Source organism: Phalacrocorax carbo, chromosome 3 (genome assembly GCF_963921805.1).
Source record: "Phalacrocorax carbo chromosome 3, bPhaCar2.1, whole genome shotgun sequence".
In the NCBI taxonomy this organism is placed as follows: domain Eukaryota; kingdom Metazoa; phylum Chordata; class Aves; order Suliformes; family Phalacrocoracidae; genus Phalacrocorax; species Phalacrocorax carbo.
Genome location: NC_087515.1, coordinates 72175983 through 72203617, shown reverse-complemented (window position 1 = coordinate 72203617; position 27635 = coordinate 72175983). Strand labels below are relative to the sequence as shown.

The following is a 27635-nucleotide window of genomic DNA, read 5'->3' as shown; positions in this document are numbered from 1 at the left end:
CCTTGCTTTGAGAAAGCCATGCCTACTCAGATAATGTAGGAATTGTACAGAGCTTTAGACTGATGGATGGGTCAGATTAAAAACAAAACAAAACAAAACAAAAAATTCCAAACTGATCAAAAGAGCTTTTCTGCTATACCACCAAATTGATTACTTCTAATTCAGAAATTAATTTAAACCTTTCTTTTTATCTTTCATAACTTGGTTTTGGAAAAGCATTTTTATCATGGAACCCTGATTTTTTGTGTATGTGTGTTCTTTGTTTCTCTGGGATTGAGTAGTGAGGGCAGCTGTCCAATTAATCCAGAATGGCTTCATCAAATCCCAGATGCTGATGTGCAGCATAGCAGTACCTCCTGGCAGTGTAGCAAGTATCTCCTTCTCCTCATCCAAGAGTGTGGCGCATGGGGGAGGGGAGAAATGTCTGCAGCTATTTGTCTGCTGCTTGTGGTATTGTATATATTGAGCATTCACACCGTTGGCTTCAGCCTCACCCTTCCACCTCAGCTTGGTGGTTTTGTGGCCATTTGTGGCATGGGGCTTGCTCTAGCAGCTGCAGTGTTCTTTGGCGTTTTCTCCAGCCTGCTCATGAGTCAAATCTGGATGTTGGAGCTGATCTGTGCCAGGGTGTAGGTTGTGGCATCCCACGGATCCCTCCATGCCGTAGTTTGGTGATGAGGCTTCTGCCTATTGGTTATGGGCATCCTGCGTAGGAAGTGTTCCCCCGTGGCTGGAGGCCATCGTTCAGCTGGGGATCTGTGAGGTAGGGGTGGGTTTTCTCATGGATCTTCTCACTGGCTGTGCAACATCTGGAGATCTGCACTCAGATGTTTCACATTCACCTGGTTGCCTCCAACTAGTTTTTTTCCCCTCTTTTGTAATGCTGAAGAAGGAAAGCGCAGAGGCCAGCAGTACTAATTTCAGTCTCAAGAAAGAGCATTTGCAGCATTCGCAATTCGCAGGCCACTAGAACATGGGCGTGCTTACCAAGAAATGTTGACTTGTCCTCTAATCCGTAACACCACTGACAATAAAATGGGAAAACGTTACCTTCTGAGTTGTGAGACGAAGCCTTCAAAACGCAGAACAGACAACTGTGACACCAGGGAATTTTATTGAAAGACTGAAGAGTTTATGTTCTAACGAGGCAAATGAGTGATGTAGTCTGGATTCAGTTGTGCCCAGTGGGTGATAATGGAAATTAATTGTTTGTGAAAAAGTTTATGATCCCAGAAACATTTACTAGCACATACGTAAAACATCCTGCACGATGTAAGTGTTCTGCCATTGCACCAACTGGGCACTGTTGTTTCACTCGATTTAGCTTTCTCTACAGCCACTGAACTACTCCGGTTCCATTGAACTATTTTGGGTCGCTTAGTAAGCAACCTGAAAGAATACTCCTCTAAGTACAGCTTTCCTGGATGTGTGCGTTCAGCATATTTACTTGCTGCATGAAATCTTAGAAAGGCTATTGGTATATCCTGACTTTGATTTTTCTTTTTATAGGAATTTGCAGTTTCAAAGAAAATTTCCACTTGCACTGGTAAAAGACTTAGCATGAACTTGCAGCTCATTCTCCTCTAAGGTATTTTGTCTGTGTCAGTTTTTGATATCTGGTACGCATTTTTCAGCCTCCAATTCTGTAGCTGAAAGACCACAATCCAGGAGAGCAGGTTATTTGTAGATGTTCCTCCTTTTTTCTGCATTCAGTTGTAATTTTCATATATAGAGAGATATATAGAGATACATAGTATTTTGACAGTCAGCATCCAGATGTGTCCGAAATGCACATCTCTGAAGAATCAAATATTAGCTCAGGAAATTCAGTGATCATGAAAACTGACAGGACAGTGTAGGACTGGCTGACCAATGCATCCTAAGAAGAACGCCTCGTAGAAGAGCCTGGGAATTAGGCACAAACCCCTGATCCATGGTATTTGTGGCAGGGTAGCTTTTGTGTTTTTAACGGATCTGATACTACTGCTAAATATCTGCTGTCTCTTCTCCTTCATGCTGCCCTCAGAATTCTTTGGAGAAGCAAAAAATCATTAAGGACAAATAGCGGGAGAAAACTCAAGAGCATTGTACAAGAAGTTGGCTCTACAGCTTGGACATCGTTTAGTGGGAATGGGCATGCTTGAATGCTCTGAATGAATAATTCTCTGATTTTGAATAAAACCCTGAAAGGAACTTGGCTGTATACACAAAATCTTGAGGCCTATGCCATGTGTCTGTTCATCTCTGCGAGATATATCCTATCCTATTTCTATTTCTGTTGGATTTTTATGCATTTCTTTGGAAGCAGTGCATCCTTAGAAGAACTTTTTAGCAGCTCTTTCAAGAACAATTCACTGAATCAAGAGGTACTTTTAGCCAGCTTAGACCCACAGCTCATCAAGGCCTAAGGAACGGGCAACACAGGACTCAAAGGGTGGAGTCTTGTTTTGGTGCCTGTCTGCCTTGTTGAGCTTGAGGGTAAACGAGGGCAAATTTGGCTTCTGACATAATTCAGAATATCTGTTATAAATCCTGCCTGGCTACATGAGCCTCTCGGATCTCTGCAGCACAGTGGTACACTTTTTCTTTGGTGATGTCCTCCATACCAAGGACAATTAAAAATATCTGTAGATCTGCCTGCTAGTCGCTGTAAAGCTGCATGGTTGGTTGATGCACGGCCCGAACATATCCTTGCATAGAGCACGGGCATGTGAACTGTGGTCAGAATAAGCCAGTGCATTCGTCCTTTTCCTGAATATGGGTGAAAGCAAGATTTAATTTGTGGAATGAACAGAGGGAATGCTGTTGCTGTGCGTGCCTGAGAAAGAGATGGACCAGGAGTAATACCTGGCGAATTAACATCAGAATTATGCTCAGTTACAGGCTGCTAAAAGCTGCATAAGTAGTCTGCCATCATTTAAGCAGTATACATAGAAAGAATGCCACCAGCTTGCTTGAGGTTTGGTTTCACAGCACACTGAATCTGGAGGTGACCTTCAGTTATCATCAATGTGACATCCTTGGATAAACAATGTGCCAAGGCTTCCTTCCATTGTTTTGATTCAGGTTTGATCTCAGTGATACCAGATGCAGAATAATATGTGGTCAGTCTCAGCCTGTTAGGTTAAAAGAAATGTTAGCAAGTGCACTTATAGAGGCTGGACAATGGAGACCCTTGTGCTAACAAGTGCAGTAGGTTCTTGTGCTGAACAGTTTGGGAGGGGGAAAGGGAGGAGAAAGTGCTATGATAAAGTGACATGAAATTGGGAAGGGGAAAATGAGCAGTGGATTCAGCAGTGACTCTGGACATAGGACAGGAGTTTTCAAACACTTGCTTCTCTTCAGGCTTATCATCAAGGCTTCAGGCTTGTCATCCTTCTGCCACTGACATCAGTTATACGTTTTTGTGTGTGTGTGTTATTTGCTACATGCAAATATAAATATTGTGTTTTCATGTTGTGTAAAATTACATTCCCCTACTGAGAGCACCAAGGAGTCTTGCAGGGGGGATTGCAAAGCACCTGTAAAAATCCCATTTGATGGATGAAGCTATAATGGAGTATGCAGAGGTTAGGGATGGGGTCAAATGATTTCTGCTTTCCCTCTCATGCTCTTTGCAGAGATGCTCTTGTTCCAGGGAGAGCTAAAAGCCGCAGTCCTAACCCTCAGGAAACCCCTTGGGCTGTGGCTGTGTCTGGCCAGCATAGTGCAAGACCAAAGGCTGAAGAAAACCTTTTTCTGTCTCTGCTGTCACTCTCCACCTCTTTAGGGATCAGATATGATTTACTGTCTTCCCTGGGACCGCCTTCCCTTCACCTCCAAATGCCATTCAACCTTTGGCAAGCCCTGGTGTGCCAGCAGATTGCTTCAGCTGAACATTGGCAAGCGACCTCAAGCTGCTGCTAGGGTGGGTCTGAGCTTCTGACAACCTTTTCCTTCTAATCACAGGTTTTTAAAGAGAGATTTAGTTTTGGAACTGCTGACTTCAGCTCTTATATCTATGCTGGTAGCTTTATTTATGGCAGATACAGCACATAAATTGTCGTGTCCTGACTGCCCAATGTCAGGGATGTCTCTGTAGGCAGGAGAGCAGGTGGTGTTTCGTTGGGGCATTTGACTTTTAAATTTCTTCAGCATCACCTTGCTTTAAAGAGCACCACTTAAGGAATTGATTGTTCCTGTTGCTGCCCTTTCAGAAGGGCAACTTGCAGCACTGCCTCTGCAGCCACCAGCGGAGAGTTGCTGGGCTTCAGGGACGATCGATATGGAAAAACCTGTGTGTTCATCTCTGTGCGCTGTGACACTTCCCGTTTTACTATTCAAGCAGAGTTCAGCACAAGTGGAGGGGTCACACAGTTTTGACAGGAAGACAAAACTGATAATCTTACGTTCTTTTCTGGTTGAGCTCTTTCAATCTTTAGAGTGCTTTTTCATTCTCTAATGCTTCTTTGAAATAAAAAAAAACTAAACTGAATGAACAGTTAATAGGATCCTTTCCCATTTTCACTGGAAAGCTGTAATGTCTTATTAGCCAGAAATGCCCTTGTAATTTTCCACTTTCAGATTCTGCTTTCTACCTCTCCGAAATCAGCAGACACATTTGACTTCTCTTGCCACAGGAGGACTAGTCCTTTCCCTCTGCAGGGGATTGCTGTGGGGCTAGTTGAACGTGGTCTCACACACCAGCTTCTGGGAGTGGAAATCAAAACTGAAAATGTTTTTTGTGGTCTTCTCTTCGTTATAAACTTGATGTTCTGTCTCGCCACAGCACCGGGCAGCAAACACCAGACTAGAAACCTCAGTGTGCTGTGCCGTTCCACTGCTTGGGTGTCCAGAAAGGAATGGGTTTTCTTAAATCAGTGTTGACTAAATGACTTGGACTGCTCGTTGGTATGGAAGGGGAGGAAAGTTTTCTATTTGCTTTGAACTGACATAATGGGGATTTCATTTGTGGGGGGTTTATTTTTATATTTTCCTCCGGAGCATAAGAACAGTTGAACTTGTTCAGATCGAACAGCTATCTTGTGCATTGTGTCGTGCTGCTAAGAGAAGTAAAAAATAAATGTCTAGGAAAAACACTATGAGCACACAACAGTATTTTCCCTTGTATATTCTCCATGTGTCCAGGGCTCAGCAGCTCATGGGTTACTTGAGCCAGGCGCAGTATCTGTTACCCCCTGGACCTCTCAATCATTGCTTTAGATTGAACCCAGTTTTCAGATCCAGGATAGATTTTCCACAGACATCAAGAAATTGCTCCCTGAAGCCAACTGCATGGCATTGAGCAAGTTCTGTCTTGGAATCAATCAAGATTTGTGGCCTATTGATTCTGTGGACATTTGCAGTGCTAAGAACACGTGGAATGGCAAGCAAACCATAAGCTTGTGGAGGTCTGGGAATTTGCAGTGTTGGTGTCTGACAGAGATCTTGGCCAAGGCAGAGGACATCCAGAATGATAGCTCCAGTCTCCTCATTGCCCTCTGCCAACTGGTATAATTATCTCCTTGTTGCTACCCCAGCTGTAGCCATTGCTTTCTTGTCCACTTCAGGTATGCAGGGATGTTGCCAGTGCTTTGCAGGGTAAGTGGTTTTGAAGGCAGAAGCGTTGCTCACATGCCTCTCAGCACAAAAAGAAATACTGAGGTGAGAAAGGGTGTTATGTGCAGTGAACACCCTTCAGATCATCTGCCTACTGTTTTGCTTTCAGAAGATAGACATTGAGATGTCCCAGGAGAGAGTGAAACAGGAGCTAGTCACAGATCTGGAAGACACAGAAACAGTCCTGGTGATTTTTAAGACCCTATTGAGAAGGAGTGTAGAAATGTTGTATTTGAAGATCTGAAGAAAATATATGTTACAAAAACATCTGAACTTGTGTAATTAGAACTAAGCCTAATTACAGTAGATGATTTTTAGACTGTGTCATTCAGCCAAAGTTCTTAGAGCCCCCACACGAGAAGTGCAGATATTCAGTGGTTCTGCAAATCAGTAAGTAATTCAGTAAGGTACTTACAGCCAGAATTGTTAAGGGAAAGATGCTTAATTAGGCGTCATTAATATAGATGGACTTGTTTTTGAAAAAATGTTTTTCTGATGCTGAAAACAAGCTTCTCTGGGGTGCTCATTCCTGAACGTTTAGACAGATTTGGTTTTGACATGCTTATCAATAAGTAGTAATAACACTGGGTATGAAAGGTTTTTTCTTTCTGCATCCGTGAAATTTCTTTTGAAAGTAGTAGAATGCCCTTGCTTACGCAAGTTACTGGTAGAGGAAAGAGCTACAACTGTAAGTAGATGTGGCTTACACATGAGATTAACCTACTTATCAGCTGTAGACGTTTTTTTAAACTTGATAAAAGAACTCGTGAACTGTCATTTTTTGTGCATATTTCACTGCGGATAATGCTCATGACACAAATTGTGTAGCTTAATAGTTTACAACATGGGATCAGAAATTAAATTAACCTCCTTTATCTGTTCAGATGCAGAGCCCTCGTATCTCTGTGTCTGGGAATGGTAAAAATGTGCGAACTGATAAGCTCCATCTATTTTTGAAAGATAAACTCCTCAAATATGGGTTTGCAATGTGGAAATCATGCCTGCCAATATCCTTCATGTTCAGCATAGGCTGTGTGAGGAGGATAAAGTCATTATGAATCCTCTCAAAGCCTCCACAGACTGTGTAGGCACCACACTGAAGTGGGGAACAGTCACTCAGGTCAATATAATTATACTGGACCCAGGAGGAATTGTGATAAAGGAATTTTTCGTTGGAGAGAGCATGTATAAACCTCTTAGAAAAAGGACGGCAGAATCTCTAAAAGTATTCTGTGTGCACATTAAAGATGTTGTATGAAAGCACTGCACAGTCTAAACTGATGCCATAGTTATGTATTTTAGAAGAAAGAGCAAGTTGGCCTCTTATGGCCAAAGCAATGCTGTAATTTCAATCATGGGAACAGATAGGGAGCCTAGAAGGAGACAATTTAGCCCATAGGCTGAAGTTCTGGTCCCCCACCTGCTGTGGAGCTCTACTCAGCCAGTAAGCCTGTGGATTTCAATACTTGGCATACAATGCCTTTCAGCAGAGATCCGCACTTCGGAGGCTGCTCCTAACAAAGACACAAACTCACCTGAAGGCAGAATGAGGCAACTGGTAAGTATGTCAAGAGCCTAACTGTGAGGGCCTCCACGTATACAAAGCACTTTGTTAGCAGTGTCTATAGGCTGCCTCTTCCTGTGTGATGGGACAGAGCTGTCTCCTCTGGGTTACCTTTCTCCAGCCCGTGGTATGGACGAGGAGCAGATGCACTTGGGTGATAAGTGTTTAGAGGTGCCTTCACCCCTCATTCCAAAAGAATTGGGAGTTAGGAGTGGTTATGCTTTCACTGGAAACAGAACATGAACAAGAATCAGAATAGCTATAATACACCATTTCTTTCTTCTCTGTTGACATGCCAGTTGCCTTTTACATCTTTATCTTGAGAATGATTGGGAAGGGCCTGGCTACCTTGAGCAAAGAGCGGCAGGTGAGCATCTGGAGAGTGCACTGGTATTTGTCATGACTTTCTATGATGCATAAATCATACATCTGGGTCCTTAAGGCTGTGCTCAAAAGTATTTGTCATTTAACAGCTCTTGGTAAAATCACATTCAAATTCCCCAGAAACTTTACTCAGAATAGGTCAAAGTATTTGAGCACAGGCAGAAGTGAGGATGGAGTGGGGGGGATGGACTCCTGAAGAGTGTGCACCAAAGATCTAAAGAAAAACTCAGGCCCTATAAGAAGGGATGCCCCCACCCCAGGTCAGGCCGGGCATCCATCTTGTTTCACCAGCCAGCTAGCTCGAAGCTTCTGCACAATGCTGCTCTTCAGTGTTTCATGGGTGGGGAGCAACCACGGGTGAGGGTAGGGCACACACATCCTCTTAACTGGAGCCTCGGGGACAAAGGGAGCTTTGTGTGCGGGTTGGCAGGGACTTGCCCCTCTCCTGTTGACTGGGGGAGGTGGCTCTTGCCTGGGACCTGCAGCTGAAATCCTTCCCGATGCAGCTGGAGAAGGGGAGCACTGAGCTGCAGCAGGTAGCAATTCCTTTTACATTTCGCAGCTAGAAACTAGTGGTCATTCAGCCTAAATTCCAGGTAAATGAATATCATAAACCCTCTCTTAGGAGACAGGCCTCTGTCTTCAAATGCTTCTGAGCCTATTCAAGCAACTTCAGGCTGTGCTACCTACAGCAGTGGCCTGAGTTGGTGCCCTTCTTCCTCACTGCTTCAGAGGGATGTTGCTGGTTTTGACATTTTCAAGTTTAAATTCAGTACAGCATCATCCTCATCAATCATGGTATGAAGACAAATCCTGTCAGAGAATCCAGGCTTTGTCTTTGCTTTTTCTTCCTCTTCTCCACGACACAGAAAGAGGAGGGGAAAAAAGCTGTCAAATGCTTCCAGGTGATCGTACTGAGACTCAGAAATTAAAACAAGACTAGGGCAAAAAAATTTTTACCATAGGTGCCAGGGGTGGAAGTCTGAATCTGAAAGGGGAACTCAGAACGCAGACTTTGCTTTGTTTTGCTTGCTAGTTCTGATGTTCTGATTGTATTTACTTTTTACAGGCCAAGTTTTTATCACGCTGATTTTATTTCGCTACTATTTTACAAATAGTACAAAAGGAAAATATAGTATCAAATCTAGTGAGTTTGTGTTTGTACTTGTATAAATAACTCTTTAGCAAGCTATTTATTAGTTATTTCTACTGTACAGCATCGGGGGATAAAAAAGAGTCACAGTGTAGATGTGCTTATATAAAGACTGTATTCCTAAGGGAGTACTAAAAAAAAACCCCCAGCCTAAAAGGCACATGCCATGTCCACAGTCCGGTATTTGGTATTTGAAGTTCATACACATAAGGACAGTAGTAAAGGCAAGCAACCTTAACCGAAAGCATCAGTTTAACATGTATTTCAAAACTTGCAGTACTGACGGCTTCTACAGCATTGTCGAGTCAGCTGCATAAGGGTGAAAGGTCTGAGATGTACTGTCAGCAAAAGCATATGAAGGCTTGCTAGAGAAGGTAATGAAAATATTCCTGAAGCTTTTGACACTCAATGGTTTTTTTTAATGATGACCCTTAAATTATAAATGGATATGGAAAACAAATGAATAATCATTTTCCAGTGGCAAATATAATGGGATGTTCTGTTCCTTAACTGTTTTTTTGCTGGGTGCCTGTGCACGAATGCCTTCTAGGCTGCGCTGTATGGTTAATTATTTATTTATGACAAAGCTCTTTCAGGGTGGTTTTGTGTGTTTTGCTGCATATATTACTTTGTTGTCTTTAAACTAAGGGCTTGGGAAGGACGGGTTTTGAGTTCTTTCTTACAGGCTGATAAAGCACAGGAGACCACAGACAGCTTTCTCAATCGCTGTAACAACTCACTTGGGCTTTCCTGATTTTCTCTTGCCGCTTACCTTTGCAAAAGATATTGGATACTGGATGTAATTGGAGTGTAGTCTCTGATCCTCGCCAAAATCAATTCGTCTCTTTTGCTATCAATTCCTGTAGAGTTTGAGAACCATAACTGGGCCCTGGCATAGCTTAAAACTCAATAAGCTGTTAGTGACGCCTTATTTTTGATTTTGGAACATTACATTTCTATCATGGGGGCCTGTTGCCCTGTCAAACAATAATGCCATTTACTGTAAGGCGCACATCAAAAGTGCAGCTGAATAAATTTAACTTCCATACCCCATGAAAGTAGATTTAAAGCCTGACTTCCTTATGTGTAATAGGACTCCATGATCACTAGTGCCAACTTCTAAAGCATTACAGACAGTACAGCCTGTGGTAGCAGTTCATGTGCAGGTAATCTGTTCTGGTGGGTCAGCAATGAAGGAATGGCAAGAGGGGGTGAACAGGTTCAGCAAGTGTAGTAAAGGATGTCTCATTAACTCCTTAGAGTCATACAGTGTCTACTCCTTTTGTTTTTACACTGATCTCTGGGATGCTAAAAGAATTTCTAAGCAAATTTGTTACTAGCATCACGGCAGTTGGATATCCAACTTTTGTAAGTCAATGGAATTTGCAAATTTAGTGGCTTCTCTGTTCTGAAATCACATCGAATAAAGGAGAGGCACTGTCAGAATAAATGATTATAGCTGTGTCTTATTAGAAAAATAAAATATAGATGGAATAGAAGATGACAAAGGTGGAAGCAATCTGAACAGAAACAGTCTTTTTCAAAAGAAAATTAAGTGGTAGACTTTCAGATAATGAAAGTAGAGATAATTTGGGATAGAATTAAATAGGAAATATCAAGACCATCTTGGAAATACTGCTGAGGCTGGTTGAACTGGGATTATTTTTGTCAACCCATAGCAGTGTCCTTGCTAGGATGACGGGAGGCAGCAGGCTGTTGAAACAGGTATAGGAGCAGGCACAGCACAGATAGCCCGAAGGCTGCTAGGGTGAAGCTCAGCTGTAAAAAAAAAAAAAAGCAACCCACCAAAACACCCCAGAGACATGAGCAACTTCATCAGCTTTTTGGCTGCTTGATGTGTCTGGAGGGCTGGTGGCAGAATGCACTTCCAAAAGCCACGGTGCCAAGCTAAACGCAAACATAATTTCCTTAAAAATGCTCCTCTTCTTTTACCCACACAGAGGAACACAACTCTAATCAACTAAATTAAGTTGCAGGCTGGGAGAAAGTAAATTGGGAAAGGGAGAAAGAAGCTGATGAAATTTCTGGGTTTTGAGATTTGAGGGGAAATCTGGTGTCCTGGGATGGTGGAGAGGCACTATGGAGGGCATGTTTATGTTTTCTTTCAGCAGCCAGAGCACGGCTGTATTCTCAGAAGTCACAGTAAAGCTCTGGGGAAAAATGCAACATATCATTTACATGCCAGCTGTACTTCATTGTTTGTCACTCTTTCGGCACAGACCCGTTACCCTTTTTTATTTTCTGTCACTTTTGTAAGCTGATAGAGAATGGGATTGTATGGAGGGAGAGTAAAATGAGAAGATTATAAGGTACAATTTCCATTTTTGTTATAAGAGAGCATCTTCTTAGTCTTAATGAGAAACCTCCATCTGCAGTTTTCCAGGAGTCTGTTTCTTTACAAGGATGTTTTCAAGATTGATTGGTATCAGGTGTGCAGTGCCACATGATCCAGGCGTTACTATGGTGACCGCTCTTTTTAGACAGGATGTCAGAGACTATAATTGCGCTTACAAAATCCTGTGCACAGTCTGATAACCTGCACAGAAATAAGCTGTAGCCTCACTCAGGCCTAGGTCTGTCTGCGTAAATTTGCTGGTTCACAACTGCAGGCCACCAGAGATCGGATACTGATGTCTGGGGAGATTTCTCTCCCCTCTCCCTTTCCTTGTGGCAGACAGGGAGGATCAGCTCTACAGTGTAGGAGGAAAGACTAAATCCTTTTGACCACTATCCATCCCCAGCCCCTTCTGTGTCTGCAGCTCTTTCTCTGTTTCAGGCTCGCAGATGCGCCCGGTCAGTGCTCTGCTGATGTCCATGTGGCTCCGCTAGTGTTCACCTGGTGCTAGGGCATGTGAAAAAAGGTGGTTTACTGCCATACTGGCATCTGTGTTGTTGTACTGTGGACAGTGGCAAGCCCAAAATGCCTTCTCTGCCTTCTGCAAACCTCTGACCACTGATTAAAATGAAATTACCCTTCAAAATGCTGCTTGCTCACCCTTTGTATTTCATGGGTCCTAACACTGCAACCACACACTTGCTGGCAGTAATGTTACACTTGTTCATTAACTTCTGCAGGGTTAGGGGCACAGGTTAATTGGCCCCTCTGTCCATACACTGCTTATGGCCATACAAAGGTAGTTTGACCTTTTGGCTATCACAGCGTATAGATTCCTGGGTTTCTGCTTCAAGCCAAGTAAGTTGTAGCTGACATGAAAAGTAATAAGCTCACAAAGTTTATTAGCTTGAGTTCTGCATCTGTAAGATGGAAGGGAAAGAGAAAAGTTGGAAAGGAGTGAGGAAACTATAACATGGGTTCCAGGTCAAGAGGCAAGGGCTGAAGGAGCAGTAGAGTTAGAGGGTAATGTGCCTTCCTGCCTCAATTCCTCCGTCCCAGCTACTGCTTCTCAGCGGCAGCAAGGAGCTCTAGGTCAGCCTCCTATGGTTGCCCTTAGGCAGGGTGGTATGAGCAACAAAGGGAATCCCATTTTCTATTACTTGCTGCATCTTTGCTCTGTTGGTCTCCTCAGAGGGCCAGGGCAGCACAACAGACCTACAAGAATGTGTGCCTGTGTATCAGACTGTTACAGGAGATCAGATGTCAGGGAAAGGGACATTTCCCTGATGAAAGAAACCTTTCTGATGAAGTCTTGCACATTCCTGCAATTTTAATAGGGCTTGAACCTTTAAGTTGCTAAATAACTTCAGCTCTCCCCAGTATCTGTAGAAGTCAACAATACTCAGCACTCCTCAGAGTTAAGACTAGGAAGTTGAATATTTGGACCTGTTGTGTCCAAATGTGGTCTCTCTTAAGTCTGCAACTGCTACTTTGAAAGACGAAATTAAAAAATAAGATAAAATAACCAATTATGGCCCCAGTTGTACAGAGCGCTTAAGTATGCATTTTTAAGCACGCAGCTATGAAAAGTAAACATTTGATCGAGTTCTCCTGTGTACTGGAGCAATGCAGTACAATGGTGTATAGTGCTACAAGCTGGAGTTAAAGTGACATTTGATTGTATATTGCACTTCAGTTTATTGATTTGACATTATCCCCTATTGTAGTTGAGTTGTATTTTGCTAGGTAATAAGTGGGCTCTAATAAAATAAATACATGGAACATAGTCAAATAGTTCAAGGTGAGTGTAGTTAGGAGTCCTTTAAGTCAACTTGGTCATGTCCTCATTGTATTAAGTATGTGCCCTTCAGCTGTGCTGGGAGTCTTTTAGAAGCCAGAGTTACTCCAGGGGTCAAATTCTTAAACTGAATTTTCCTATTGACTTTTAATGATATTCATGAAAAACTGGAGATCAGTAAGCTGTAAGGAACATTTCCAAATATGGGAAAAATGAAAACAGACCCTATCACAGGCATCAGGCAGTTTGAAAAACTAAATATCAAAAGCAGATCAAGAGCAAAAGAAGTCAGACTTTGTATAGCATAGGGCTGAAACACCAATATGGATACCAATTGAAATCTGAGGGGATGGTAAACAAGAGCATCTGTCCTTTCAAAGACCATGTTTGTTAATAAAGAAATAACAAGCATGTTAATTGGCTGCTTTGCATTTAACTGTATAAATAAGACTGGAAAATGCCAGCCAAAGCTACTACAGACAGGAGAGTCAAACACTGAATTGTTCGGCATAAAAGTGAGAGCTTCCACAGCTGGTTCCTTACTTGAGAAAACTGTGACACAGGAAGTGACTTAACTTACTAATCATTGCCTTATTCTTCGTGTTTTTACTTCTGTTTCCCTGACTTCTTGCTTCTCTGTGGGGAAGGGCTTTCCCTTCTGATTTTGCTGTGTTTCTCTAAGCAACAGAAACACACAACAGAAAAACCATCTGGAAAACAGACTCAGTGCCAGCCCCATTCAGAATGAAAAAGCTGATTTTTGATGCCTGATTTGGAGTACCACATGCTCTGCTCTGTGTGTCTCACAGCCAAACTGGAAATCTGTCACCGTGCCCAGTTTCCAAAAGATGGAGGCTCTTAGAATACAAAGTCCTGTTGGATCAGTTGATAGTTCCCCATCTTCTGCATACCTGTCGGGGTGAGCTGCTCAACCTGAAACTCGTGGTAATTGTGACCATCTTATCCTGCTTTGTGCATTGCCTGCAACAAACTAAACATTACTCACCAAGGAAGGTGCACTTGTTAGACCATGTCTGCAAGACTGTCCAGTTTTGCCCCTGCCTTACCAGAAGGACGTTGATAAACTGAAGCAGGAGACCACCAAATTGGTCAGGGAAGGAACACTTGCCCTGTGAGGAGAGGCTGAGGGACTGGGGCTTGTTCAACTTGGAGAAGACTTTTGGAGAACCTAAGAGCAGCCTTCCCATACCTATAAAGTGTTACTGAGAAGGCAGAGCAGGCTCTATACAGAATTGCACAATAGGAGAATGAGAGGCTGTGGTCACGAACTAGAACGAGGCAGATTCAGACACGAGGTAAGAAAAAGCTTCTTCATGAGGACAGACAAGCCCTTGCACAAGCTGCCCAGAGAGACTGTGGAGTCTCCATCCTTGGAGATATTAAGAAGCTGACTGGACAGATCACTCAGCAGTGTGGTCTGAATTAAGTACTGACACTGCTTTGAGCAGGAGGTTGGAATAGATGAGCTCCTGAAGTAACTTCCAACCTGAATTATTCTGTGATCTTATATCACCAATTTTTCAGCCTTGCTTTATTCTCTACTTCTGGCTCTGTCCCAGACACTTCTGTTGCATATCCTGTTGCACTCTCAGAGGCGTACAAGTAATGCAAAGTATTGCTGCTGTTCTCTACCAAGTGAGCCTTGACATGATGAGAAGTGTGCTGTTTTCGAGATGTTGACAAATTTCTATTTTGACAAAACCCTATGTTGTCTTCATAAGGGAGTTGCTTAGCCAGGACTTGTACACAACTGTCCAGACGGCGAGATCTTTCCTTTCCATTCATGCTGCCACCTGTTTTCTTTCTAATGATTTTCTGTTGTCTTTAGCATTGCTGCTCATCTAGAAAATAGTATGTAACTTCTCAGAATGATGGCCAGCAAGAATCCATCGTGATAATGAGCAGGAAAAGCAGAACTGCATGCCAACAAACACATAGCTGGGGTAATTTAGTAAAACAAAAATAAAGTTTTATTTCTGTTTCAACAAATGAAGAAATAATAACGTCTAGTGTTCTAGCCTCAGATAATTTCAAAAAACTTGTATTCAGGGTCCAAAATAAAGTGGAGCAGTTTCTGGGAGAAGGAGAAAGAAATGAGCCAAAGACAGTGGATACAGGTTTATTTAGGCAAAGAGACAGAGGGGAAAAAGTAATTAAGCTCCATACAACAAAACAGTAGTTACTGGGAAGAGACTTAGTGACTTCCTGCATCAGGGAAGTGTAAAACATGTTTCACATCCAGTCATCACCTTGCCTGATTCTGTACTGGAGTTCAGACCTACACCAGTGTGACCCTGTGGCCTTGTAAATCTGCTTGGTGAGGAAGACGGTTCTGTGCAACGCTGGAAATGTAAATTATTGATTTCTACCTGGCTGCCTCAGACACTTTCTCCCATCTGAAGAGAACAACTTTGTTTTATTAACTTGTTTTCACTGTGAAAGACACGATGGTTCCTTTTTTTTTTCAGGAGACCGACATTTTAGGATATCCCTAAATTTATTTGTGTTTGATATTCTGAAGGAAACATCAGTGGACTGTGGCCTCCAGGAAGCCACCAGAGTCTGCTTCCCTCCAGACCTTTCTTCATGTCTCATTCCCCCCATCTGTTTGTAAATATTCAGCAAAGGCAAGTAGGATTCCCTGCTTTGATTTAATTAGGTTTTCGAGTTGTCCCAGAAGCAGTGACCCTAATTCATTTTCATATGCAGAACTCTTTTTTAGAACACTAAACAGGATAAAGTTGAACTAGTTTGTATTTTTCCTAATTATGTTAGTTTTTCCCTTCCCCCTCAGCTGGCTTTGAGGAAAACTCAGAAGGCTCATGCTTTTCTTCAGCAGGAGAGTCAGAATCCATACAGAATGGGAAGCTACAAGACGTAATCTGAAAAGTAGCCCTGAACCACCTGAAATAATGACTTAGTAATAAATGTGAAATAAAGTTAGGAAAATTGCAGAATTAATTTTCTTTCTTAAAATTAAAGGAACTCAAAGGTCAGATTTCTAATGTGGATTAGTGACATGTAAAGCTTCTAAAATTGTGATTAAGTATATAACAAAGACACTTTCTTTTTAGGCCACTGTTGAATGTTTGGTATTGTATCTTTTCCCCAAAAATGTTACCTTTGGAGCTGAAATTTGCTAGATTGGCTCACAATAGGGAGAGCAAAGAGTCTGTCCAAGAAAACACAGGGCCTCAACTTGACAGTGAGGTAGGATCATTAGTATATCAAAAATCACTTCATTTCATCCAGTTATGTCCACCTTGACAACTACTGGTCTTCACTGTTTTCTTAGCAGTTGCTAGGAGTTCACCAACTTCAAATTTAGTGATTAACTTGGGATGTGCCTGAGAACTCTCCAAAAAAGGAAGACAAACAAGCCTTTGCAGAGCTTGGGTAAGTGGGCTTTCTGTGTGGTGAGAGGAACAAAACAAGGGGCCTTTTCTGACATATATGAAATACGTGTTGGCATCAGTTCAGGTTTCAGTATGTGATGATCGTGCTCTTTAAGTCAGTGCGGCTTGTCAGTGTTCAGGGTAGTGAGGTGGTAGCAGGAGATGCACAGGTGATGTAGAAATGATAAACACAGAAATTCATGCTCAGAGATTCCAAAATAATTGATAATTATCTTCTATTTATTTTGGACATGTTAGCAGTCAGTTTTTCTCAAGTACTGTGTGCCTAACAGCTTACGCTGACCTCCTTTACTTTTTTCAGGACTCTTAACTCCAATATTCCTGACAAACTAATGTATGCAATGCATTTAAACTTCATCAAAGGCTGGCAAGAGGCATAATTATTTTTCCTGAGTTTAGTTGTATCAAAACTGTCTAAAAACTCTTTCCAGAGTAAATAATTGCTGGTTGAGTTTGGTACATGCAAATAATACATATAATTGGAAACCGAGTCTTCAACTTCCTTTTAATCCTGTTCCTTTCTTTGTAGGTGTGGTAACTCCTCACTGGCAGGGACAAATTCTAATAACCATTCCCCTAGGGAGATAAGTGAAACTATTAGTTGTGGTGAGTCAATATAGCATGTAGCCACAGAGGCAATTACAACTGTCCTATCGTCAGATTAGCAGGTCTGTGTTGTGATTGATCTCATGTACTTTCAGTTGCAAGAAGCATGTAAACGTCCTAAAATGTCCTGCAACTGTTGTCTCCAAGAGAACAGCATCTTGTTGGGGTCGTCTTTAGTGCTTGCTTTATTGGTATTTTGCCAGTGTAATACTGGCAATGCAACGAAAATATTCTTTCAGAGAAATGCTCAGCAGTTCCTTGCAGCATGGTCAATGTTTTTAGTGTCAAGTCTTAAATAAACAGTGGTTTTGGTTTAATTTGTTTTGTCTTTACTCATGTTTGGTTTAACCTCTTTCTAACAGCTCAGTGCTGCAGACACTCTTTATGCAGCCAGTTGGGAGCTAGTCAGAGAAGAGGACAGGTAAGAATTCATGGTCTGTGGGGACAAAATGAGCATGGTCATTATGGTACTCAGCTGGAAATGTGGAAGTTACGAATGTTGGACTGACTCCAAGGCCTCTTTCTTCTTGTATAAGAAATAGTCATTGCATAAATTATGGAAGCAGTCTGTAGGTTTCAAGCATAACATTTTTCCTCTGTGTTTCAAGTGGTGGCCTGATGACTGCCAGTCCTGACCACCAACTTCTGTGACCTTTTTTTTCCTCTCAAAGAAAGCATTGTATTGGAGGTTAAAATGTAAAGAGTAGGGCAAAACTTCAGCACAGTGGAAAGTGCTATTGCTCAACTTAATGTCTTCCCTAGGGATCAAAGCATTCACCTAGGAGACAGAAGCTCAAGGTAGCTTTTCATCAACTCACTAGGTATTCTCCTCTGGGCATGGTTTCAAAATGAGGAGTGAACCCTGCCTGGTGATTTGATGGAATTATTGCAGAGGTGATGATTTCATCAGCTGAAGTGAGTGGTGAGTAGATGTGCGTGCTTCCTGGTAACCCAGAGCAAGGCAAAGTCTTGTGATGGGTAGGATCCCTAGGCGTGCCTTTCTCCCAGGTATTACCTGTTGGTTAGTTCCAGGTGGCTCTCCTTTCATGTATGAGATTTGTAGGTTGAAGCAGTTTCTGAAGCATCCAACTTGGTAGAGGAAACTTTGGTATCCAGTTCTGCGGTTTGGCTTTTTACTTTGCACGTCTGGTACCTCAAGCAAAGGTGTCGTGGCACCTGTCTTATACATACACATGTTTTTGGCTGAAGAACCAAGAAGAATCCACTCCCAGATGCTATGAAAAATAGTGGTGTGTGGAACAAGACAAGAGGCAAGATGAGGTCCAGGGCCAGTAGTGGGCCTTCATCATGACAGTCCACAAAAAGCTTGACTTTGTGTATGGCTGCTTGCAGTAGGTTTGAGTCCAGCTTTATTCACTTTAGAGAGAAGGGTTTTTTCATCAGCTGTGGTATGAGCCTGAACAATTCCACATCCAGTGAATTCATCTCACCTTAATGGCTATGGCATTAGAGAAAAAAGAATTTGGATGACATATGTCTTTAGGTTTCAGTGTAGGAGATGCAGAGGTGTCCATACCCAATAATGCAAAATAAATGCAAATTTCAAATAACCTGAAATGCCTTTATATGCTTAGGTAAGCATTTTATTTATAAACCTAAGAGCATTATGGACATTAAGCCAACGATATAGATTGCATGGTCTAATTTTCTTTCTTTTAAAAAACTTTGTACAAGATAACTTGCTTGGTCTGTAAAAGGAATGGTCCAACTTAGCTTCTCAAGTGCACTGAAGTTGAGAAGACTTTCTTCATCTGTTAAAAAATGAATAAATAGAACTTATTGTAGAAAAATTCAGCAAGAAAAGGTCTCAGCAATATTATTTGGAAAATAAATTTCTTTAAATGAGAAATGCAGAAGTTGTTTCTTAATAAATGCTGACATGCTAGAATAGAGTTTCCACAACCCAAACATTATGTTGTTTGGGAGATTCTGAATGCTCTCAGCACTGCAAGACCAACAAAGTTGATCTGAGTTTACAGCAAATAATCTGTCCTTACATATGTAACGGGCATACTTTCATTAAAGCATCCTGCTGCATATTAGGAAGCTATTAGACCATTAGTTTATCTGGCACCAAGCCACTTGTCAAACTTCTAAGTGTGGAAGTATGGTTGCTTAGTCACAGCTTTGGAAGCCGCAGTAACAGTTAGGAGAATCTACCCTTTAGCTGGTAGACACCCTGGAGAGCTGCAAAGATATATAATATATATGCTTTTGAACTTTAAAATAGGAAAGAGAGAACCCATCAACAGACCTTTTGTATGTGCATGTTGTTTTCTTTCTTTCCTTGGCACTTAGGTAACTCTAAAGCAGCTAAAATCAACGCATAAAATGTCAGGTTGAAAAGGGCATGTGTGCAAAGAAAGCTTTTCAATCTATGGACGTGGTTCAAAGCACTGACTGTACCAACGGTTTGTCCACTAATACATCAGCTGAAGTAAAAGCATGGGCTTTGGTCTTCAGGTGAGCAACAGATTTGGAACAAGACAGCATTTTAGCTTGAGATAACATTCACAATTTTGTGCTTCCCTGCTGATACCAGGTATGATTTACTGAAGGGAGGGGGAGTAGAAGGAAAGAAAATAGGTGGAAAGGGGGCTAATGGGGTCCCAGCCACTGCGTTACCACAGCTGGGTCGTGTGTGTGCATCAGCATGGTGGCAGCCACGTACTTCCTTTCCACTACCGCAGCAGCGGTAGATGTGACCCTGATAACATTTTCTGTCTCCCTTTATTCACGCTAGTCTCTTCAGATCCTGGTTCTTAATTAGAAACCCATTCTTGCTCTGCCTTGCCAACTATACTTGTAAAATAAATGAAGCATATCTCGTAACCAATGGCCAAGGACAGTTATGTTGTTGAAGTTTCTTCTGGATAGTGTTAATTAAGCAAAACCAATAAAATAGGCATAATTGACAAGCACAGGGAGAAAACTAATTTTACAGAGTGCTAAAAGCTTAAGAGAAGATGGCAGTTTTTCCTGCAAATTTATTCTCTATTGTATCAGTTACTGTTGCAGAAATGTTATGGGGGAGGCTGAGCAGTGGAACAATTTATTTTGCAGTATTTTGAAATCCAGTTATCTCTCCGTGACGAACCCCCATCTATTTCAAAATATTGATCTTTGTATTACTCTAATGAGTTTCTGGAGTGGCATGTTTTATCACTAGTACCTCTCTCTGGGACGGGCAGAGGTTCTCTGAACACTTCGCAAAGTTTATACTGGGTTTTGTGAAGTATTATCACTTAATATGAAAGTGCAGAGGGAAGAATGTTCATCCAAGAGAGAATATGGGGAAGAAAAGGTTATACTTGGCAAGTGCTGAATTGTTGAATAGATTGGTGTAGGCTTTAGTGTGGTTTCATACTGTACCCCAAAAAATACGTAAGTGGTTTAAAGGCTAACTTAATATAACCATTTAAACAAATTGTTTCCCTTTTTAATCTTCTTTTTATGTCTAGGTTAAACATTTGAAATAGAGGTGACACCATACAAAAAAGGAATATGCATCTGGGCAAATTAATTTCTATTTCTGCTACCTGACCTTAAGATCCCACTGACATCCACTGAAACGCCCCATTTGCACTTTAGTAACTAAGTAACTGGCTGATGTGAACAGTTTATGGGAAGACCCCAATCTCAGTTGCCCTGGTGTACTTCCAGAGGAACATAACTCCATGGGATTGCTCTAGATTTACAGCAGTTGATTATTACTCAGCTTGGGTCCTCTGTGTTGGAAGAAACCTATCCAGTGGTAAAAAAACCCCCACCTTCCCTCCAGTTCCCCACCTGTGGGTGACTGACCCTTGAAAAATGTCAGATGGAGACTATCTCAATTTTGTACAAAACGTTGAGTCATTTCCTCAACTGAGAAGTTAATTTTTCTTCAGTGTTCCTTTCCTTTTTTTTCCCCTGCTGACGTACTCGGCACACAAGAAGCTTTTTTTATTTGTATAGCTCCAAATTGTTTCAGCCTTTCTGATTTTTAAAAGCAGGAAAGCTTTTCCAGTGTTGATTTGCTTCTCTGGTAGTTGTGTGACGGCAGGTTATTTTTGAGGAGACAGTGGAAGCCAGAGCTGCTGGCACCTTCCCAGATGCTCCTCTCTGTGACTGCCCACAGCTCGAGCAGTGGCTTTCTTCGGTAGCTCACGTCCAGCCCCTCTTCAAGAAAGACCGACCATGCTGTGGGGCTGAAGGCATACCTGAACTGTGAACTTTAAGGTACTTAGCATTTTGGGGGACAGAATTGGGCAGATTGCCAAGACACCATACTAGTAACCCTCTTCCCTGCAGGCTTGTCGGTTCTCCATGCAAATCAGCTGACAGCTAATAGGCAATTAAGCAGTATGGTTATTTCCAGGTAGCTTTCTTGTCCGCTCTGAAACTCTCTGTGTGTAGATGCCAAAATATTAACTCTCTTGCAGACATTTGCTGAAAATGTTGTGGGAAAGTATTATTTACCTTGTAACAATGTGAAAGTTTTTATGCCGTAGTTAATGTGTTATCGCTTTGGATAACAGAATGCCATTGAACAGCCATGGTTTGCTTTCTTACACGGTGTCTGGGCAGTTGTCACCTTTGGGGTGAACGTAGCGGCGTTGCTGCTGCAGAAAGATTCACCCTCCCTTACCGGAGGATGGAGAATTCGTTTTATGACATCATTCTTAAGGACTTACTTTTGTTCCAGAAATGCCCTGAATGGCAAGGCTGAAGTCCAGAAGTCTACCTGTATGGCATGTGCTCCTGTATGTGAATTTGTAGTCTCTTTATTTATTTTAAATGTATTCAAGTTTCATTTCCCTCTTGGCAACAGTTCAGCTTTCCTGTGGTGTTTTGCTGTAGTCAGCTGAGAGCCAGACATTGAGATCACATTCTAGTTGTTTCTGGGTGTCTCTGGTATTCATCAACCCCTTTTGCTGTCCTGTAAGTAGGTTTTTTTCTTACACTCTTGTTTGCTATATTCTAGCTCTTTTAGGCTGTTTTTAGACTATTTTAACAAGGTTTCATTACCATCTAGCACTCCTAATGAACGTTAGTTAAAGAGCTGTGCTTGTCTCAGTACTGCTTTGAACAAACTAAACAAATAGAAAAGTTCCCTATTATAAATGTTCATAGCCTTGCCGGTGTTCTGCTCGCTGGACTTGATGCACCTCAGAAGCTGTCCTTGTCTTTCTAGGCTCTCCGCTGAAACAGTAGAGTAAGAATCTTCTTTGGTATAACAAATGTAGCTAGATTAAAAAAAAAAGAGTCTAGATTATATGTTTGGATGTTGTTCTTTGGCCGTGACTGTTGGTGCTTTTGGGAGTTCTCTGCTGAGAAGTACAGCAATGGGTTCAGTTTCTCTGTGGGTGCATCTCTTCCTTCTTCAGATGGGAAGAAGGGTTCATCAGGTGAAGCTGGGTAGAGCCACAGTTTGTGCGGCCCTTCAAATGCAGATTGCTACGTCCGCCCTGTAGAGATATCCATATCACAGCCAGGTTTCTGGAGTTCCCTGACTAGGAGGTGTCAGAGATGGAGCACTGGCCACAAACAGCTCTGAACTGAGCACAAATAGCCAAATAGCTGCTTGTGCTTGGACTTGGCTTATCTGGTGTTCACCCAGTCCTCACAAATTTGAGGGACTCTACAGTTCAGGGAGGAGTGTTAAAACTTCTAAGACAGGACAAATCTTCCTTCTGAGGAAGAAATCTTGACTTCCCCCCCCCCCGAATAAATGAGCAGGGCTTTTGTGGAGAGTTTAGTTGCTGTCAGCTCTCTCCTAAACCCCTGTTTCATTGAGCACATCTGTAGTTGTTTGGTTGATGTTATAAGAAACAGAATGTGACCCATAGTATCAAAATGAGTGTAGCATATAGGTCTGTTTGGTGAAAGGTCATGTCTTTTCATCTGCAATCAAAAAAATTCAGAATTTTTTCTGCATTTTTTTGAGAAAATTGCAAGATATAAATAAAACAAACCTTTCAACTGCTCACCTTAAAGTGAGCCATAAAAATGTAGCAGAGAAGACCAAAGAAAAAAGTTTTCCATGGCGTCTGTAGTCTTTTGTAGCTCTTCAAGAACACGAGGTCATCTGCAGAAGAAAAGAGTCCCCCGAAATCACAACATCTGCAGTTCTCCAGCCAGATTCATGCAAGACTCTAGGGAGGATGTGTAGGCTCTACTCACCTCCAGTGTTGAGTGGAGTTTAGAAAAAGGGAATCCATCTCTATGGATATGTGTGTAACAGGAAAGCATGGCAAGCACCCTTCTTATTTTTGACCTTTCAAAGATATAGGTCTTAATGCAGAAGTAAATGCCAGTACCTAAAACAAGGAGTAAATGTTTTGAGTACTACATCAACATAACCCCCCAAAGCTCTGCACTTGTCAGCCAGTATCATTTTCACGTTTTTGTTTTGAAAAGCTCAGCTCCATTCTTCTACAAACAAAACTCCCGTGGAGTTTCCATTAAGCAATGCGATTATGTCTGTGTGTTTCTGGGAAAGCTGCATCTTTATAGAAATATGTCCTCCAAAACGGTCTTGGTGTTGGTTTCAATCTGTCTGGAAACAGAAGTATCAGTTTGTAAAAAGATTCTCTCAGTCATAATGCCTGTCTGTTTCCCTCTTTCTTTCCTGCCTGTGCTTAATAGGCCAAAATGGGGGAAAAAAATCGGCTTCTGAGTAGTTTGCATAGGAAAAAAAAAAAGAAGAGAGATTAATTTACACCACCAGGTGTCAGGCTGTAATATGATTATGCTGGCAAAGCTGAAAAAGGAAATGTTCAGAGATCATAGACATTTTAGAAGAGGTCATTAGTTTAACAGATGGCAAAAATTTGCTTCTGAGCATTCAGCGGTTCCAGAACTTACATAACATGTTACACAGGTATGTAAACACACTGGCCAAATGCCGTGGAGGCTGCAAAATCCTAAGAGGAGCTTGCGAGGGTGATATTTCCAATTTAAAATAAAATCCGAAGGCTACAAAATGTCAGCGCTGAACAGTAATCTTTAACCAACTGGAAATGGGTTCTTTCAGGCATTCCTCGGCATCAGAGTGCCTTCAGCGAGCGAGTGAAATGGCAGATGTGATTAACTCCCCCGCTCCAGGTTGTGTTGCTCTTCCTTCTGTCTTTCTGCGGGGAGGCTCATGCGTGGTGCTGCCCAGGGAAGAGCCTCTGTGGGGACAGTGTAGGCTCTTGCTGTGGACCTGTGGGACAGGGTGGGCAAGGCTGGATGGAGAGGGGGGCACAGGGACTTTCTGTGTGGAGTGGAAGTGTCCTGCAGGGGGTATATGTTGGTGAGGGGTGAATTTGCTGCTGCAGAAGGGCAGAGAAAGAGGAGGGAAGGTTTCTGCTGCAGTGAGAGGGTAGGAAGAGGAGAGGCAGGGCTGGTGCTGCACCTTTCAGGATGAGGGAGGGAGGAGTTGAGGTGGAGGATGCCCAATCTCCTACATGGCCTGTGCAGCTGCCAGGGTTTGACAATCTTGGTCTCAGTGCCAGATGAGAGCTCAAAGGAACCACGCCCCTGTGATAAAGCCAAGCAAGGTCAAGGCTTTCTCAGCCTCCTTCCATTTTAGGAAATGCCCTGTACCACCGGGGCTGTACACAGGCTCTTTCCAGGGCGGGGAAGTCTGGTGAGGTCATGTTTGTGTTCTGCAGGGATCAAACCATCAAGTGAGAACTTCAGAGGTGTCAAAGAGCCTAGCAATTAAAGCACTCACCTGATCCATAGGAATTAAAGCTGACTGTCCTCCTATTCCGTGCCAGCCCTTAACCACAGCCAGGCAATCCTTTGGCAGCAGTCGGTGGGCTCTCTCTTGCCTGGACCTAGTAAATAAGTTTCATTAAAATTGATATGATTCAGGAACGGCATGGTTCCAACAAACCCCTGTGCAGTGAAAGTATGATTTCTTTACGACGGAAAACAGTATTCAGTAGGAAAATACTAGCCAGTTCTGCTCCGAAGGAAAGCAAAGTAAGAACATTTGCTCAGACAGATCTTGCATGTTGCTTTTGATACTCCTTGTGGGAGAGGCTCTGATCTGACATGTCAAACACACCTCTCACTCAGAATATAGCAGACTAAATGTTAAATTAAAAATAATAAAGATGAGGAAGAACAAAGCTGATTGTTCAACTTTTAAAACCAAAAGATTCAGTATGTGGACCCCAACTAATGTTGTTTGTATGGAAACAGGAACAAGACTTGATGGCTTTGTTATATTTTGGTTTCCATCCCTGCACTTTTTCTTAAGTGTCAATAGCCCACATAGGTTAAGAAAGTTAAATAAAAGTTTGATGCCTGGTGGCATTCTGACTAAAAACAGCCTAAGGTCCAGCCATACTTCATTCAAGTTGTTTATAAAAAACACACTTTAATTTTCTACTCTGTCATCTTTTAAATGGTCCTGTATCTACTGGCTGTTTTCACAGCCTCATTGTCATTTGGGACATAAATACACTTTTTTTGGTCCTTATTTGAACCGCTTTATCCAGTACATGCCATGGAAATGACTGGTTGGTGCTTGTTCTTGAACACAGGCTGTAATATTTGGAGGTAGGGATTTGCTTTTAGGGCTTACTTTTTTGAGAGGCAATAATTTTCCTCAATTGCCAAGTAAGCTCAGGGAGATCATAAAATAATTTCCTTAGTATATTTTACTAGAAATTTGACAAAAATATGTCTGTTTTACCAAATTAGTCTATAACAGTGAAGCTGTAAGATAGGTAGGCTGTTTTAATGTCCTAGGCTAAGGGCATTGGAGGGTAATGGAGATGATTCATACTTTAATAAAATAGAAGTATATTGAAAAGCTAAAGAAATTAAACCAAATGAATCCCAGGTGTAATTCCACTGACTTGTTTAGGCTTATAACTAGTATGAATTTCACCCGTTAGGCCCATTCTCATAGGAAAAAGAGACAGTCTGAAATAGCATGGAAGTCAGGAAGGTTTACAAATCACTGTGATCAATCGTATCCTTTCAGCAGAGACTCGGAGGAAACAAGTGGAGTCATCTAAAAATAGGAGTGCAGGAGCAAGTGTAGTACTGTAGATAAACCCTTCACCTGAAGTGTAAAATTAATCCAGAATAAGTTGCAAGGAAAAATGTTCTTAGTGTGTACTGTGGCTAATCATGTAGCCTACTTGTTTCCATCATTAGTCCTCAAGAGACTGTGGGTTCGAGGTTATTTTTTTCATTTATTTTAAATTCTATTTCATCGGTTGTATTCAGTGGAGCAGGATGTAGCTGGCTTATTCCCAGACAATTTAAGGACAAGATGCTCTCAAGTATTTGTGCCTCCATATTGCCTATTCTGTGGAAAATTTTGGTTCCCCCGCTCTCAAAATTTTCTGGCAGAGGATTGCCTTGTTCTGACCTTTTTGCCTGTCCATGCATGTAAATAACCTGCAGCCTCTGACCGTTAAGGTGCAGTCACAGACTTTCTGGTGCAGACAAATAACGAGGGACTGTGTCGGCAGGTGTCTGATCCACTGGAGACAATTCTTAGCTCCAAATCTGAGTGGGACAAATCTGGCCCTTAAAGAGCGCATTCCTAGTGCTGGCTCCTGCCTGTGTTATCAAATTTCAATGGAAGGAACAGAAACCTTGCAATTAGATAAAGTTAAGTACACGCATAACTGCAGGATCAAAATGTAAACCTATACTATCAGCATATGTTTCAGTGAATTGTACTTGACCGAATTTATTTTTTTATTTGTAAGTTGAAGTCTATTATAAATATAATTATGAAGTCTTGTGAATCAAGGTCATTATTTATCTTAAATTATAACTCTAAAGGAAGACTCATTTCTCAAATCTCAGTCTATTTTCTTGGTGAGTCACCATGGGATGGGGCAGATTTTTCTACCTGTAATTTCATTAAAGTCAGTAAACGGGACTACTGCCAAAACAGGTGTGCTCTAGAGGATATGACCTGAGTGGAATTGTATTAGAGTAGGCATGATGTATGTTGGAGAATGAAATGAAAATGAAAAATTATTCATTTAATATTGAAGAAATATTGTTTCTGAAGTAAAAATATGTGCTAAAACATAAATAAATTATAAATGGAACATACAGAGAAGGGAACTGAGGGTCCAGATTTAAAATGCAATTTTTAGAAGACAGTGCAGGAAAGTTGTATGACGTAATTTCTCAAAATGTAGTCGTATGTAATTGATTTTTCATCTTTCTGAATGTTGACTGACATGTCACTGACGTGTCGAGCACAATAGTACAACACTTCAGTAACTCATTAAAGGGTGCTTCAGTGCACCAGGGTGACTTGCAGCTAGGGGTTAGCCCCATTTTGTTTGTATTAGACTTCACATCCCAAATGTCTCTCTTCTGCCCAGGCTCACTTAAAGTCATCAGATTACTGAGGAAAGCACAGTGGTCTCTGTTGGTTCATCTTCCCCTGCAGGCAAACTGAACCGAAATAATTTTCTAGAACTTTCCAGCAACAGTGGTGGCCTAAGGACATGCCCAAGACAAAGTCTGTAGGGAGAGAAAATCTCTTTTATTAGTTAGAAAAATGTAATTGGATGAACTTTTGGGTAGACCAGCTCTCTTTCAAGCTGAGATGGCTTTATAGAATTATCCTACAATAGCTCACTTATATTTGGAAAATCAAAGACCTTTTACTCCCCTTGAATGGAGTTAAAATAATATTTTATTAACTAACTAAACATTTATTGAGCTGCACAAACATGATTTCCTTTCCAACATTCCAT

At 41.7% G+C, this 27635-nt stretch overlaps 1 protein-coding gene across 5 annotated transcripts in view; it reads left to right on the top strand.

Moving 5' to 3' along the window:
• Positions 1-27635, top strand: part of PKIB (cAMP-dependent protein kinase inhibitor beta) — a 56622-nt gene that overhangs the window by 12419 nt on the left and 16568 nt on the right. Inside the window, exon 1 of one of the 5 annotated variants that reach the window (XM_064447376.1) lies at positions 8977-9073. The exons of the other annotated variants lie outside the window; for them this stretch is intronic. The gene's annotated coding sequence lies outside the window, so the exon portion shown is untranslated. Of the gene's footprint in view, positions 1-8976; positions 9074-27635 lie in introns of those variants that run through there. 5 annotated transcript variants of the gene reach the window in all.